The 17,690-nt window shown below is 45.1% G+C and overlaps 1 protein-coding gene across 8 annotated transcripts in view; it reads left to right on the top strand.

The window, feature by feature from the left end:
* CUEDC1 (CUE domain containing 1) overlaps positions 1-17,690 on the top strand; it is a 56,390-nt gene that overhangs the window by 13,077 nt on the left and 25,623 nt on the right. For 3 of the 8 annotated variants that reach the window (XR_004427947.1, XR_004427946.1, XM_033171504.1), the window contains exons 1-2: positions 5,762-5,860; positions 11,510-11,634. The gene's annotated coding sequence lies outside the window, so the exon portion shown is untranslated. Of the gene's footprint in view, positions 1-5,761; positions 5,861-11,509; positions 11,635-17,690 lie in introns of those variants that run through there. The other 5 variants (XM_033171502.1, XM_033171498.1, XM_033171503.1 and 2 more) reach the window with 2 other exon arrangements.

Genomic DNA, 17,690 nt, shown 5'->3' with positions numbered 1-17,690 from the left:
GAAAAGCTTTATAGTTAATTGCTGCAGCTTGTCTTCACTTAAGCCCACCCTACTGCCCTGCTCACGGTTGTGAATAATATTCTTACTTTATGAATGGTGTGTGTCATCGTTAAGAAGAGAGGTAGGAATAGGCCAATATAAGTGTGGACTGTCCCTGGATCAAGTGACTTTTCTTCCTTTAAGTTCTCAAAGTCAGGGTTGCCATAGGTCCTCCTTTTCCAGGACAGGCCTTCTTTTCCAGGGGTAAAATTTCTGTCCAGGTGGATTTTTTGAATTTGCCAAAATGCCTGGGGGTTCAGGAGCTGGCTGCTTTTTTTTCCATAAGAATTTATTAAATTTTAACAATAAAACACACAAAATACAACAACAACAAAACTACAAAAAATACAAAAATCTTAACAAACACTTATTTAACTATCCTTATCTTATTCCTAACATTGTTATGGGACCTCCTCACGTCCTCTCTTCTGCGTTCATTTCTAATCTTCTTTAGTAACTTTGTAACATTGTAAAATCTTCTTTCTCACCTCTTAATCATTATAAACATTAATCAACCTTTAACTCTATTTTAATCCTAGTAAAATTTACATAACATAATTCTAACTACTTCTTATATCCTATCTTAAACTAACTTCTGGCATTACTGTAGCCTTAAATGTCCTCTGATTTCAATTTCAAATGTCTTATCTTTTCACGTCTTTTCAAATAGTCTTTAAATTTCTTCCAATCCTCCTGCACCGTTTCTTCCCTCTGGTCTCGGAGTTTCGCGGTCAGTTCTGCGAGTTCCATGTATTCAATCAACTTCATCTGCCAATCTTCCGCTGTTGGTAATTCTTCAGTTTTCCAGTTTTTTGCTATCAGAATCCTAGCAGCTGTTGTGGCATACATAAAGAATGTTCTGTCTTTGTTGGAGATTTCATAGTTGGTCATACCCAGCAGAAAGGCCTCTGGTTTCTTAGTAAATGTGTTTTTCAGCACCTTTTTAAGCTCATTATAAATCTTCTCCCAGAAGTCCTTTACCTTTGGGCACGTCCACCACATATGAAAGAAGGTACCTTCTACTTGCTTACACTTCCATATGCAGTACTAGACAACCAAGTGCAAAACGTATACATACTGTGTGTGAGTTTTGCATGATGCAGGAAAGGGGTAAAAATCCAGGGGTGTGTCCTGTCCCCCGTTCCCCCACCAACCACTGATGCCAAAGTTGGCTTTTTGAATCGACATCAGAAGCATACTCAGCCCTGTATGTACAACACATTGGCTCGCCCTATCCCTCCCCCTCCCCCTTCCATTCCTAAGCTCCCTATCCTTCTAGCGCTGGGCCAGCTGCTGTGGAGGATGAGTAGATAATTCATGTCTTTTTTTAAAAAAAAGAAATCCTGGGGAACCAGAGACGACTGCCTGAGCAATCCCACTCGATGGCAACCTTGTCAGCCGGCAGCCCTGCAGGGACAGCTTATGTGTTCGCGTAGCAGTGAGCGCCGTTGTCGGTAGACAGCTTGTTGCTTTCTCTGGGTACCTGCTGCACTGCTCTCTTGCCTCGAAGGGAGCTCCGGGCGCGGATGCAATTGGGCCAGGCAGGTTTCTGAAATCGCACCACAGTTTGCTTCCCTTCTGCCTCCCAGCCTGGCAGCAAACTCCTGTCTGTCCCCCTCCTCTCTTAAAGCACAATCCAAGCAACTGCAATAATTATTATAAGGCTGGTATTGCATTTATAATAAAAGGCACGTAACCCACTATAGTGCTCTTGCATAAGATGCTCTCTTAAGGACCAAGTCATAGAATCATAGAATCATAGAGTTGAAAGAGACCACAAGGGCCATCCAGTCCAACCCCCTGCCAAGCAAGAAACACCATCAAAGCATTCCTGACAGATGGCTGTCAAGCCTCCGCTTAAAGACCTCCAAAGAAGGAGACTCCACCACACTCCTTGGCAGCAAATTCCACTGTCGAACAGCTCTCACTGTCAGGAAGTTCTTCCTAATGTTTAGGTGGAATCTTCTTTCTTGTAGTTTGAATCCATTGCTCCGTGTCCGCTTCTCTGGTCTGTCCATGCTAGCTCAATATTTTCTACGCTAGTGAAGAATCTGTGCCCCCCCCCGAGATGTTCATGAACTACAGTTCCCAGCACCCTCTACCAGTGTCAGAGATGATGAGAGTTGGAGATCAGCAAAATTAGGAGGGCCGCAGGCTCCTCACTACTGGGGATGTAATAAGGCACCATTCTCTGTTCTGCCTTACATCTGTTGCAGAAATATTCTCTACCATTCCCCCCCTCCCCAATGTGACTGTGCCTTAAAAAATCACATTATTTTCTGCATTGTTTTTGACGTTTCCCTTCCAGTTAGGTGCATTTAAGCTAATTAATCACATAATTAATTACACAAGTTTTCAGCCACAGCAGTGACATGAATAACATGGTTTTTTTTTAGTGGAAACCGAACTGTAGTGGAATAGAAGCAGCGCGGATTGCAAAGAGCACAGGATGGGGAGAAATCGCTGTTTCCGTAATAGAAGGCTCTGTCCTGCCTACATGCCAACCATTTCTTTATTAGAGGTGTAATAGAGCCTCAAAAGATCTGAATACGGGCCAGGGATGGGGTTGAAATTTTTTCCGTTTGCATTTGAATGTGTACCTACCCAATTTTTCGCTTGCCACGCCAGTGTGCAAACTGAAGCGCAGCCAACCTTTCCTGAATTTTGTGATGCACTCCTCTGATCCCAATCCCCCCAAATGCATATATAAAAAGCATGTATTAGAGAAGGGTGTGCTCACAAGTGCTTGTTGCATTAATGCAAAATGCTGTTAGAAGATGTATTTAACTTGGAAGAAATTACTTGCAAATTACTTGTGTGTCATTAGGTTGAAGACGTGGCTTTTTATGCAGACTCTTTAATCGCCAAGCGATGTGAAAATGGGGAGAACTGAACTGAAGATTTGGGGGGAATGAGAAACCAAAATGGGCAGAATTGTCTGTCCCCAGTACAGGCCCAGCTTCAGTGAGCAGCATCCTTGAGCAGCTATTGGGGATTGATTTGGAAGAACAGTTGCTAAATGGGGCCAACCCTACCCTTAGGTGAGATGTGGGCGACTTTTGGCTCTTCAGATATTGCTGAACTACAATTCCCAGCATCCCTAGCTATTGGCCATGATAGCTGGGGCTGAAAGGAGTTCAGTAGCATTTGAAGGTTCCCTACACCTGCAGCAGGTGCTTACTGTTGTCCCACCATTGTGGTGGTGGATGCTGTCCCGTTACCAGTATTGAAGTAAGATTCAATTGCCAGTGCAGTCAGCTTCCATACATGGAACAAGGACACCATCTGGTCCATCATTCCCCTGTAGCTCAGTGGTAGAGCATCTGCTTTGCCTGCAGAAGGTGCCAGGTTCAATCCCTGGCATCTCCAATTAGGACTGGGGAATGTCCTCATTCTGAAAACCTTAGAAAGCTGCTGCCGGTCAGTGTAGACAGTACTGAGCTAGATAGACCAAGGTTCTGACTCGGTGTAAGCCAGCTTTCCCTCCCCCCCCCCCCAATCTCAGGCATTAAAATGCTTTGGGCCACTTCCTGCTTGGTAACGTGCAAACAGAAAATAAACGAAACAAAACAAAACTGGTGACTGTTTTGGCCTTCAGTGAAACCTCATGATGCTACATGATGTAAAAAAACACAGAAGGCTTTTGGAAAGCAGGGAAGAATGTGTCTTAATGGGGTTGTTGGTGGCAACAGGCGAAAGCAAACAGGGATGTTTGAGACAAGCAAAAGGGCATTCTTTAAAGATTTTCATTCTCATTCCACTCCTGGGCTCTTGGGTTGTTAAGAATGTGTGAAGCTGACCACTCCCCCCTCATTGCCTTGCAGATATTAAACCCTGCATTTCTGAATGTTCTATATATAGTGGTACCTCGGTCTGAGAACAGTCCTGTTAACGAACGATTCAGGGAACGAACTCTGCAAAACCGGAAGTAGGTGTTCCGGCTAGCAAACTTTGCCCCGGAAGACAAACGAAATCTGAATGGGCGAAGGGCACTGGTGGCAGGAGCCCTCATTAGCGGAAGCGCGCCTCGGTTTAAGAACGCTTTCGGCTAAAGAACGGACCTCCGGAACAAGTAAAGTTTGTAAATGGGGGTATAACTGTACTTTTATTATTCCAACATGCAGGATTGTGGTGTGTGCGTGTCTAACAATTCCTCACCATTTCCCAAAGCTAGCTGTTTTTTCCAGAAAAATTCAAACACAACGAGTCTTGCTGGATCAGGCCCATGTCTATCTCTAGTCCGGCATCCTGTTCTCACAGTGGCCAAGCAGATGTGCCTATGGGAAGCCCACAAGTAGCATTTGAGCGCAACAGCACTCTCCGCTCCTTTGACTCCCATAACTGGTATCCAGACACATACTGGGCATACTGGAAGCCATTGATAGTTTTGTTCTCCATGAATCTTTTCTGTCCGGATTTTCACTGTTTGAAATATGGCGACCCTAGCTTACTCCTTAGCCTTTCCATCTGCTGAAGGTATCCTGCAAGGCAGCACAGGTTTTAGGATCCTGCAAGGATCTGTTGTGGAGGGTTTGGGAGCACCTCCAAAGAAATATGGAAGGTGGTTTAGGAGACTCGCTATTTTCCATTCAAATTCTTGCAGTGTTCTTTACCTCTTCTAAGCCAACTGTAACTCATGTCTGACAGCGGCTCTTTCCCCCCAGCTGAGCAGACTATATTCCAGCAAAAGTCAGAGGTTTCGACCAATAAACACTAGGATAAAGGTAAAGGTACCCCTGACCATTAGGTTCAGTCATGGACGACTCCGGGGTAGCACGAGGGAGCCGGCATTTGTCCACAGACAGCTTCCGGGTCATGTTGCCGGCATGACTAAGACGCTTCTGGTGAACCAGAGCACCACACGGAAATGCCGTTTACCTTCCTGTCGGAGCGGTACCTATTTATCTAATTGCACTTTGACGTGCTTTCAAACTGCTAGGTGGGCAGGAGCTGGGACTGAACAACGGGAGCTCACCCTATCACGGGGATTTGAACCACTGACCTTCTGATCGGCAAGCCCTAGGCCAGGGGTCAGCAAACTTTTTCAGCCATGGGCTGGTCCACTGTCCCTCAGATCAGGTGGTGGGCCGGACTATATTTTGAAAAAAAATATGAACGAATTCCTATGCCCCACAAATAACCCAGAGATGCATTTTAAATAAAAGCATACATTCTACTCATGTAAAAACACCAGGCAGGCCCCACAAATAACCCAGAGGTGCATTTTAAATAAAAGGACACATTCTACTCATGTAAAAACACGCTGATTCCCTGACCGTCCGTGGGCCGCATTTAGAAGGCGATTGGGCCGCATCCGGCCCCTGGGCCTTAGTTTGGGGACCCCTGCCCTAGGCTCTGTGGTTTAGACTACAGCACCACCCGTGTAATGGGGTATAATGGTTGGATAAGAACCTAGGAGACCAGCGTCCAAATCCCCACTTAGCCATGAAGCTGACCTTGGGATGGTCACTGCTTCTCTTAGACTAAACTCCCTCACAGGGTTGTTGTGAGGATAAGATGGGGACAGGGAGATCCATGGACGCCAGTTTGAGCTCCATGGAAGAAAGGTGAGCTATAATCTTGGAGGGATGGCTCAGAGGAATCTGGTGGAATCCTCTTTCATCACACTGGTCTCCTAGCAGCTGTCTGTTTACTTAGTTTGGAGACCAGGTGTTCTCTTATCTTGAAAGTGCTGTTAAGAAGACCAGATCCAGCGGCTGAGGCTGGAGAGGCAGCCATCACTCTTGGTTCTGCCATTTCGTATCTGGCGTGGGCTCAATAAGGAGCTTAGCCCAGTGTTTGTCCTGTGTGATCAGAGAAGGTAGGTCTTCGGGTCAGCTGTACAATCCATTACACGTTCCTTACAGTTGGGTGTATTGCAAAAGCGTCCAGTCCAACCGCCTTGGAGTGAGAAGTAGCAGATCTGCTATGTATGCAGTATTTTATGACGAATGTTATTCTGAATGCTGGGAATGGGCTGATCTGTCAATTTTGGTTTCTCTCTGATACTCAATTTTTTTCCACTCTTACATTCAGTTCTCCACATTTCCACATAATTTGTGATTTATTTTTTTTAAAAGGCCTTCTGAAAACTAATGAGCATTTTAGTGTGAATTTCACCTAATGCACACATTTACCTGCAGTTTTGCCCAATTTCATTCTTTTGCAAAGCAGTTCCCCACGATAACAATATTTTTTTGACACATTGTTTTCACGGATTACGTATTTTTTATATACACTTTACTCAGTACATGCATTTTTGCACACATTACTTGGCTGGGGAACTGCATTGCCATGTTCAGAGAAGTGCGAATTTGGAAGGTGCCTGTGTTTCGGTTTGCATAGCGTTTTGGAAAGCATGAATTGGGTACCTTTGCCTTTAAATGCAAACTGAATTTAATCTCTCTTCCCCCCACCCCACCCCTGCATTCCTAGTGCCCAGTGGGAGTGGTGGGTCAGAAGGCAGGGAGCCCAAACAGTAGGTAGAGACAGAGCTAAATGGCAGGCAGAGCCAGTGAATTTTCTCTCCTCACCTCCTCCCTGCTGAGTTTTACATGGGGTAAGATGGAAACTTAGGAGGAAGCTGACAGGCAGTGCCACCACATGGACTGGTTGCAAGTACAGAAGAAGAAGAGAAGAAGAGTTTGGATTTGATATCCCGCTTTATCATTACCCGAAGGAGTCTCAAAGCGGCTAACAATCTCCTTTCCCTTCCTCCCCCACAACAAACACTCTGTGAGGTGAGTGAGGCTGAGAGACTTCAAAGAAGTGTGACTAGCCCAAGGTCACCCAGCAGCTGCATGTGGAGGAGCGGGGAAGCGAACCTGGTTCCCCAGATTACAAGTCTACTGCTCTTAACCACTACACCACACTGGCTCTCCATACAGAGGCAGGCAGGGGTTGTGGGCAGAATGAGGTTGGTGGAGCAGTACCCCATTTTCTGCAATGGACCTGCCTTCACGACCTGGAATATATCCCTTCTGTTGTCTTCAGAGCTTTAATTCAAGTATGTGTGTCAGCGCTGCCCCTTTAATTAATGGTTCTTTTGCAGACAGCTGGTATGATTCCATCCCTTTTTAATCCCCTCTGCCTCATTTGCATATGGCTTAGTCAACAAGCTAGCCTCCTCCATGTGAGAAATGCAGGGATTCCCACTCCCCCTTATGGGCATATGCAAAGCACTCTAGGTAAGCTCATCTCTTTTTATTGACTTTATTTGTTCAGTGGAGGGAGCAGGATGTAGGTGTTTGTGTTACACAGAACTCATTACCAGGTGGAGTTCTGTCCCTTTGGCAAACCACAATGGCTCATTTAGAAGATCACTTTTAAATATTTGCATGTCCTCTTCTGTGTAGCAAACGGGCGATGGCTGTCTCATCGCAGGTCGTGAAAAAGATAGCTCCTGCTAGATGATATGCCGTGATTTTTGCCATAGGAAGTTTGGTAGAATCCTATTCCCAACCATATTCTTAAAATCTGTAATTCCGGAAAATTCTTATTCTGCATTTTATTTCTTTCTTTGTTTGTTTATTACACTTATAAACCACCAGCTTCATGGCAGAGTGGGGATTCGAACCCTGCTCTCCCAGGCCCTAGTCGGTAGGGCACACTATTTGCATTTTCTTCTAAGCCACATATTTGCAGTATTGCGGAATCCTGTTGTTTTATTTTTTTGGGAGTGTGTGTGTCAAGGCATAATGGAAGAACAGGAGCACGAAGGGCCATAGCTCAGAGGTAGAGCTTCAACTTTGCATGCAGAAGGTCCTAGGTTCAATGCCCTTTATCTCCAGGCAAGACTGAGAAAGAACCCCCATCTGAAATCCCCAGGAGCTGCTGCCAGTCTGTGTAGACAATACTGAGCTTTATGGACCCAATGGTCTGACTCGTAGTTGGTACAAGGTTCCCAGAGGCAAAACATCTTTCTTTTCATTTAGCTGTAAGGGTAGGGTTTCCATATTTTAAAAAGTGAAAATCCGGACACAAAAGTTGTTTCTTGGCAAAGTTGTTGAGCTCAGATAATTATAATAAAATATTTTGCAAAATCTCAAAAATGAAGTTTTTGACCTATATTTTAGGAAATTGGACAAAAAAACAAAACTTTCGACATGGGTTTCCCCAGACATTTTTAGTGATATTGGAAATTCTGCCCGGATGCCTTTTTCTGACAGATGAATCCTGGATATGTCTGGGGAAACCCAGATGTATGGCAGCCCTACTGTAGGGCAGCTGTGACGATCCTTTGGCCGGCCCGATGTTGCTGAACTACAACTCCCATCAGCCCCTGCAAGCATGGGCAGTGGCCAAGCATGAAGGGAGTTGTTGGTTAGCAACACTGGGGGAGCCAAAGCTTTCCTACACCTGCAGGTTACTAAAAGCAGCCAGAGTTGGGGCAGTAGCCCAAATATGGAGGACGAAAAAGCCACCCAGGACCTCCTGCAGAAAAGGAGGTGGTTGTTTTCAATCAGTGTTGCAGCATAATAGCCAGGAGTCTCACAGCTCCTATAGATCAGGGATTTTTGAACAGCTCCGTGGACCGCCAGTGGTTTGCAAGCTTCATTGAGGTAGTCTGTGGCAAGCCCACCTTCAATATATTGGTTTTTGTATTTGCATTGCTGCTCTTATTTCTTGTACTGCATTTTGCTCTATTGCAATTTGAAACGTGTGAAATGCAAATTGTAATACAATATAAGAAATAAAAGAAGCTATAAAGATCCAATTTTTAAAAAAAGCATCTATCACAGCACGGTGCAGTTGCTCCAAGAGGCCAAAACATCATTCAGTCCTCATAACCAGGAGGACTAGGCACTTGACTTTAAAGCAAGAAAGTTGATGTTGTTGTTGTTGTTGTTCAGTCGTTCAGTCGTGTCCGACTCTTCGTGACCCCATGGACCAGAGCACGCCAGGCACGCCTATCCTTCACTGCCTCTCGCAGTTTGGTCAAACTCTTGTTAGTAGCTTCGAGAACACTGTCCAACCATCTCATCCTCTGTCGTCCCCTTCTCCTTGTGCCCTCCATCTTTCCCAACACCAGGGTCTTTTCCAGGGAATCTTCCCTTCTCATGAGGTGGCCAAAGTACTGGAGCCTCAACTTGAGGATCTGTCCTTCTAGTGAGCACTCAGGGCTGATTTCTTTAAGAATGAATAGGTTTGATCTTCTTGCAGTCCATGGGACTCTCAAGAGTCTCCTCCAGCACCATAATTCACCATAATTCATTATCAAGAAAGTTGATAATTGGCAGGAATTCAGAATATATTCCATCCATTTATTCTTAACCTGCTGTTGATTTTGTGTATGTGCATTAATCCCTTTTTGGTGCATCGGGATAATCTGCGCTTGCTTTCCTGTGTATTTCTAAAACATATGTAAGGTCAGAGATGAAGTCATTTAGAGTGTGTGTGTGTGTGTGTGTGTGTGTGTGTGACATTAATGCACCAACAAAAGGCACAAATGTCTCTTCCTTGCCCCTTGAAGATTTTTCTTAAATGTCCCCCTTATGACAAGCTGTTTTCTTTAGTCAAGCTGGTTTTAGATTAAGATATTTATCCAGTAAAAATGAAGAACAGAGATTACTCTTGACGGGCTGGATATAGGGCTGCAGGCTCTGAGTCTGGGTTGGCTGTATCTTTAATGCACAAAATTAAGAAGGGGAAAAAATGTGTGTTGCGGGGGGGGGGGGAGCGTTCAGTAGTTGCTGACAACCAGAGGACGAAAGTCCTCCCCAATACTTCAAATTATTGACCCATTCTTCTAGTGTGAGCTATAAGAACATAAGATCAAGCCAGTGCCGAGGTCCTTCTGTCGGTTCCCTCACTGCGAGAAGCAAAGCTGCAGGGAACCAGGCAGAGGACCTTCTCGGTAGTGGCACCTGCCCTGTGGAACGCCCTCCCATCAGAGGTCAAGGGAATAAACAACTACCTGACATTCAGAAAATACTTGAAGGCAGCCCTGTTTAGGGAAGTTTTTAAACTGTGGTATTTGAAATGTATTTTAATATTTGATGGAAGCCGCCCAGAGTGGCTGGAGAGACCCAGCCAGATGGGTGGGGTACAAATAATAAATTATTATTATTATTATCTACTCCATCATCCTATTCTCACAGTTACCGAATATATTCCCCGATGGGAAGCCCACAAGGATAATACGAGCGCAATAGCACTTTCCTCGCCTGTAGTTCCCAGCAACTGGTATTCATATTGCTTCCCAGTCCTCCACCTCCACCAGGTTGTTTAAAATTGTGCTCTATGGACCTCAGCTACAGCAGTGCAAAACGTGTCGTTCTGTGGTGCTGAGGGTGGTCCTCTGAACCAGGGGTTACCTGGTGGTCAGTGCTCAGCTACCTTAGCAACATTATTTCCATTGCCGTGATACCTTGGTTTGCATACGTTTTGGATTACAAACACATCAAACCCGGAAGTACGTGTCCCAGTTTGCAACCTTTTTTTGGATTACAACCCATTATTATTATTATTTTTGGATTACGAACAATTTTTTTTTCTTATGCTCCATTGGCGAAAGCGCTCCTTGGGTTACAACCTGTTTTGGTTTACAAACGGACCTCCAGAACGGATTATGGTTGTAAACCAAGGTACCACTGTATTTGGGTGTCAAGGGCGCCATCTTGGTTGTAGTACCAGCCTGCCTGGACACTGTCAGCTGACTCTTGAGGGCCAATCCCAGGTCACCAGCCCCTATAAAGCCCTGGCCTCAGAGGATGCTTGTGTTCACTCTGGGAGCAGTGCATTGTGGGCAAGGCCTGCAAAATCTTCTGGGCTCTGCTTTTGTTGTGCAGCTCCGTGACTCTGAGAAAATAGATTTTTGTGCTCCGTGAGGCGGCTCCTTTGCATCACAAGGACTGAGGCCTAGTCCCAGTTACCACAAGCAGGCTGAGGATGGGGACACAGCGTTAGTTTCCAACCCCGGGGAACCGGTTTTCCTGGCACATATCGAACGCTGACAGTCTGCAAACATTAATATTTGAGGAGGTGGTGAATAACTGAGGGGCGATGAGAAACCAACACCGTTTGCGACGTCTTCGTGTGCAGAAATAGCTTTAATGTGCAGAAATAGGAAGCACTTTGGTGTTTTTCTGGTCGGCGTTTAACGATCCCTCGCCCCAACACCTGACAATGGGTTTGCTCATTTTATGGGTGCGTTTATTGCTTAATGTTAAGCCCATTTTTGTATGTCAGAGGGTTATGCGGTATCTTGAGAGAAGACCCAGAAATCTAAAGCGCTCCTCATTTGAAGCATTGCCTTGCTTCATTGCTCGAAAGGAAGCTGCACAATCCATATTCTGGAACTGTTCCATGCGTGTGCAATCGTATTGTTACTGCCGTTAACTTATTTGCACAGTGCTTCCAGCACACATCAGGACAGGCCATAGCTTCAGCGGCAGAACACATGCCGAATGTCCCAGGTTCCCAATCCTTGGAACCTCCACTTTTAAAAAAAAGATATTCTCTGTTTCAGTGCTGCTGTGTCTGAAGAATGGGCCTTCACACTCCAGCTTGAGCGGAAAGCAGTCAACAAGCAGGAAGCGGGCATCGTTCCAAGTAGATTCCTAAGGGGTGCCAGCCAGCCAGTGCTAATTGAAGGTAATTGCTTCATCAATATTTATAATCCTTATTCTTTCCCCTCCCCAAAACGATGATCTGGTTATGCCAACAAATCAGCGTGGGCCTGGGGGGCCCTAGTGTCGCCGTCACTCGCTAATGTTTTCTTTAAAATGCCATGGACTTGGCGCTTTATGTAGGAAATTAATGGAAAATCCACAGTGCCCCAATCTGCAGGCTTATGATTTACTTGTTGGGAGAGGAAATGGGGATCTCTGGCTACCTCTCAGTTGTGGTGTGATCTGCCACCAGGATTCTAGGCCACATCTGCACCACACAACTAAAGCAGGATCATACTGCTTTAGACAGTTAGGGCTTCCACCAAAGAATCCTGGAAACTGTAATAGTAGTAATAATAATAATAATAATAATAATAATTTATTTGTACCCTGTCCATCTGACTGGGTTTCCCCAGCCACTCAGGGCTGCTGTATTATTATTATTATTATTATTATTATTATTATTATTAGTAGTAGTAGTAGTAGTAGTAGTAGTAGGGGTACTCTCATTTTGACTCAAGAAAACCACCATTTTATAGTTCAAATTGTGAAAAATAAATACAGTAAATGGACAAAAGTACAAAGATTTACAAAATGTTTAGGGGTATGTGTACCCCTGCGCCCCCCCAGAAAAAAAACACTGAGAAAGCATCCTGGCTTAACCTAGTCCTAGTCAAATTAACTGGCTGCATCTTTGCCTGGTGTTTTGGATGCCCATCTCTCTGTGATTTCTCCTTCCAGCAAGGATGAATTGGTCCACCAATGGAACGAGAGCGCTGGTGGGGCAACCTGCCACATAGGTTCAATTGGACAGGATGCTCCAGCATTTGCTGGGCTCTAGCAGCTGTTGCACGGGGTGAGAAAGCAGACGCTTGTACCTGTCAAGCAGCAACAGTTGGAGATCGTGGAGGTTTGCCACGGAGCAGCAATTACGATACAACCTGGCTTCCTATAATATCTCAACATGGGTGCATTTGTCAGCAAGAGAAGATCAATAGGAGGTTGTCAGATTTCCCACGCCTAGAGAAACAGGATCTTTAAATTCACTCTACTTTTTTTTTGTTTTCTTTTTCTTAGACAATTTTAAAGCTGTGTGCTCTCGGCCTTGATGATCAGTGTGGGAGGGGGGAGGGAAGATAGGAAATTTGGAGCTTATTAGAAGTTGGGTTGGGGCTTGACTTTATAAAACCAGCTTAGTTTTACCAGTCGGCTCTGCTGGGGAACATGGACGGTCTGCTGAATGAGGAATGCTGAAAGGGGGGGAAGGAACCTCTTAGAACTGCCTTCTTCTATAGATCCTTGCCTTTTCTCTTAAGAGCTGCATGCTACCCAAAGATGGGACTATAATGGCTGTAATAGCTTTATATGTTCCTGTCTCTCCAGGAAATAAACCAAACCCAGATGCATGGGATAAACCCTTTTTCTTTTAAAAACACCCCCGCTATGAGCCATTTCTATTTGCAAGACAGTAGGAGGATTGTTTGTTCCATAGGCTTCTTTGAAAGACCTGATTCACTCTTGGCAATGCCGACTAAGCCCCCAAACCTATCTATTGTGGTGAAATATGAGCCAAGGTTCAATCACAGCATTAAAAGAGTTGCTGTGATTTGGAATGTGTGATGTAATAATGTGTGGAGTTCCTTTCCATTGTTCCTGCGAAACCAAAGATGCCTTCCATGTATCTGAGGTTTTTATTTGGGAGAGGGGCTCTCAGGAGAGAGGGAGAAGGGGGGGGGGCTTCAACATAGAAGTGAGCCCCAGCACTTATCTTTACAAATTAGCTGCACATTTTCTGTCTGTCAAAAGAGGAGTGAGGCTAGCTTCATGTTGTCAGGGATGGGCAACCTGAGTTTCAGGGCCAGATGTGACCATTCAGTATTCTCTATCTGGCCCTTAGCACTCCTTCCAGGCCACGCCCCATCCCTAACCACACCCCTCACTGGGCCTAGTATAATACATTTTTTAATGTACAGTGCAGATGGGGCCTTAGCCATGTCTATCCATTTTAGTGGGTGAGTAGGTCTAATTGGATACCACCCTTTGGTTATTAAATCTTTGCCACCATGTGGAAGCTGCCATTTTGGATTCTTTGCCTCAGGCTCCACCCCATTTCTGGCTCCTCCCCCAGCACTTTATTTCACCTTATTGCCTTATTAAGTGCAGAAGGACGCAGCTTCACTCGTGGCAATAGAAAATGAGTATTGTTGTGCATTCTTGTATTATTATTACGCTGGTGTTTTTTTTTAATGTGGTTTTCCATATTGTGTGCTTACTGTTTAATGCCATAGTTTTTTTTTGCAAGCAGAGCATTATTATTATTATTATTATTATTATTATTATTATTATTATTATTATGATAAGCCAGTAATGTAAGACCTAAATGACTTGCCTTCTGCTTCCCAAGCATTAGGCCGGTGGGTCTGAATTAAGCAGGTTGTGTGTCTGCCTAATGAATAGCTTTAAATCTTTCCCCTTAGACCTTAATGGACAGAGCCCTGTCCTGCTTAAATAATTTACAGTGCCCATAAATGAGAGGGTTTTCTCTTCTCCCCCCCCCCCCACCTCACTCTTTTCAAACTGCACACATTCTGTTTCCATAGAAACACATGCAGTCTTTCTGCTTTTGCCTCGCCTTTGGCAAATCAATAGTGGTTTATTTCTCTTTTGCTACACACACACACACACACACACACACCCCTCCTGCCTTTTAAGGCCTTCTGTGGAGGCCTTGGGAGGGAGAGAGAGATGTCAAAGGCACGGTTCCCTTTTGCACTCCGTGGGATAACTTTGTGGTGTAGAGCCTGGGGGGGTTCTGAGCAGCAATTGACCCACTGGTGTGATTAGGAAGTGGCGGTTTTAATTGCACATTATACTGCAAGCCACCTCCCCCTCCCCGTGAACTGCTGCTGGCTGAGGACAACCCAAAGCTCTTGGATCCTCGAAGGACTGCCACCATGAGGAACAGGCCCATTGATAGTCAGGCCCCCTCCAAAGTACAGGAGCGGCACTATATAAATAGCTAAATGCATTGCCTTTATGATTTGTGAGAAATTCCACAGTCAGAGCTACAGGGTCCTGTTTCCTTTTGTACAAGAGAGCTCTGATGATTTATTGTATCCTCGGGGAACATAGGAAGCTGCCTTATTCCTAGTCAGACCATTGCTCCATCTGGCTCCGTATTGTCATCAGAGCAGCCCTCCAGGGTTTCAGACAGGAGTCTTTCGCAGCTGGGGAATTGAACCGAGGACCTTTTGCATGCAAAGCTTGTGCTGTGCCACTTATTGGAAGGCTCCGCAGAACAGGCAGGAAAATGGTTGTTTCTGCATTGTTGGATTCTCAGAGAGCAACAGTGCCCCTCCCTCTTCCCCTGTGCTTCATGGCTTAGGTTGCTTCTGGCTCAGCTAAACTCCCAGCTCCGTGTCTGGATATAAGTGTTTGTAGATGCACCGCAGGTGAAAACGCTCTGATGGATGTCTCATTCCAAAGGCCAGGGGGAGAGATTCCCAGGCCATCAAGGAATGGGGAGATACTTCTGTTAGGTAGCTGCCTACCTGTTTAACAGGCAAAGCTATAGCAAAGGCTCATTTTGATGGGTATGTAAGGTACCCATACTTAGAACAACATGAAAACCAGTTCCTCACATTCCAACCCTTCCCATCTCGTTGCTTTGTTCCCCACCAGACCCATCCCTGGGCAACTGCAGTTTCGAACCTATTTTGTAGGTTCTTGCATTAAAATAATCACACAAGATGGTGTTTTGTTTAGTTTTTAAAATCCCACAGTCATTGCCCTGTGAATAAGGTGCAGACATTTAGTCAATCAGGATGCTTTTAATTAATCAATTGGATGGATTGGCTAAATGTTTGCCTCCTTTAAATTGTATGTGTATTAGTGTTAGTGGGTTTTTCCTGTTGCTACACTTCAGTATGGAGTTCTGGCACCTTTTTTAAAAAAATCCTTATTATTTATTGAACTTACCTGCCACTTTGTTTACTAAACTTAATTCAAAGCGACTTACAAACCTACACTAAAACCAACGTAAAGGTAAAATGGAGTAAAAGCTAAAATGCATTCACATTTATAAAGAGGCAGGACTAAGACATTCTGCTCACTGAAGGAGGAGGTCAAAGGCCTGGTGGAAAAGAAATGTTCTTGCCTGGCATCCAGATACAGGTAATGATGGCGCTAAGTGTGTCTTGCTGGGGAGAACATTCCATAAGCAGGGGGCCACTACTGAGCAGGCCCGTTCTTGTGTTGATACCCTCTATACTCCCTTGGAGGGGAAATGGGAGAGAAGGGCCTCTGGTGACTAATGGGGGGTCCGGGTTGGTTCATGCGGAAAGAGGTGGCCCTTGCGGTATTGGGTCTTGAGCTGCTTAAGGCTTTGTAGGTCAAAACTTGAACTGAGCCCAGAAAACTAAGTGGAAACTAGTGCGGTCATGCCTGAATTGGTGTTATGTTCTCAGACCACCTTCTGTTGGTCAGCAGTTTGGCTGCAGTTGTCAAACTGCCTTCAAAGGCAGACCTACATATAATGCATTGCAGTGATCTAACCTAGAGGTTAGAAGGGTGTAGACAACAGAAGCAGGGGTTGATGAACCCCTGATGCTCCAAATTGTTACTTCCCTTTGCCACAGAATGGGCCAACTTTGGCAAGGGGTAGGCCCACCAACCCGTCAGTCATCTGATGTCATAATGATAGTAGATGATTGACACTCGTGGAGGTGGGGGCAAATGGTGCACATGAGTAGACGTTCCACTCTTCACCTGTTGGACAGGGAATTCAATCCTGCTTTGTTCAGATTTGAGTGTGTGAGGCAGTTCCATACATGGTACCCCCTCATGCACCCAAATTGAGGAGGATTCAGCTCCCCCCCCCATCAGCGAACTGGTTCGGTGTTGGTGTGTGATAATCCTGCTTTATGGCAGCTTTGTGTGAGTGAAGCAGGCTTTGAGTTACCCACACCCTGATTTCTGTGTTACAAAAGCACTGAGTATTGCCTTCACATTCTCGCCGTCCTCCCTTCTTGTAAATCTTATTTCATGTTTGAATTCCCTCAGCTATTTCAAGAATGTCATATCCTACTGAGGTCAGATTACTTTCCCAAGCAACGTATAGAGAGAGCAAGCCTGCGAGGCATGGCACTTTTCAATTAAGTCCCTCTACTTTTCTCAATTAATTTCTTAATTTAGAAGTATAGGAGGCTGGGATTCCAGTATGGAACAGCAACACACCAGTCACAAGATACAAAGGGGGAGGGGGACCACACACACACAGAAATATTTCAGATATTTTTAGAGGCTGTTCTAGAGAGGGTCAACACCCCCAACACAGTTTTCTGAAAGCCAGATCCGGTTGTTTGGTTCCTCACCTTCGTAGCATTGAAGTATTGCTTTTTGAAAGACATAAATTTACATGTGGCTTGAGAGTTGAGCAAATAAGGTGGCAAGACAGATGCTCAGCTAGGTTTTTTTTTTTTGGGGGGGGGAGATGCCCACATTCTCCAGTAACAGAGAGACACAGGTTCAAATCCCTGACTAGACTAGGAGGAGACACTGTTTTCCCTGTGTGGCAGGTAACCCAGAGCACCTGTAGGAACAGAGAGCCCCTTTGCTTCCCACAGTTGCTGCAGTAAAAGTGCTGCCTGGTGACTAACTGTAGGAGGCCAGTAAAAACATGTCATTTTCTAGATCCTCTGATCCTCTTTGTATGTCCATTCTTTCCATTGCTGTGGTTGTTATCAGCTTGTTCATTTGTTCTCTCTGCTTCTTTCCCCCATTTTGAGGAATACAGACAAATTTGCCATTCATTCTGCATCACCTGATGGAGCTTTTACTCTGCTGTGGAGTCTTGGAGGATCAATTCTTGTTGGGAAAGTGTGTGTGTTTGTGTGTGTGTGCCTGGTTGTCCCCAGAGGGCTTGCCCATTTCATTTCCTCCTGATTGCTTTGCGTCCCTGCCCCCCCCCCGACAACTAGCTTAGTCTCTGCAGCTTAATATATGGCTGAACGGCATTAACAAGGGATCACTCAGGTGCTT

The sequence above is a fragment of the Lacerta agilis genome, chromosome 15 (assembly GCF_009819535.1).
Source record: "Lacerta agilis isolate rLacAgi1 chromosome 15, rLacAgi1.pri, whole genome shotgun sequence".
NCBI lineage: Eukaryota > Metazoa > Chordata > Lepidosauria > Squamata > Lacertidae > Lacerta > Lacerta agilis.
The sequence above is the reverse complement of the archived record's forward strand: the minus strand, read 5'-3'. Positions and strand labels throughout refer to the sequence as shown.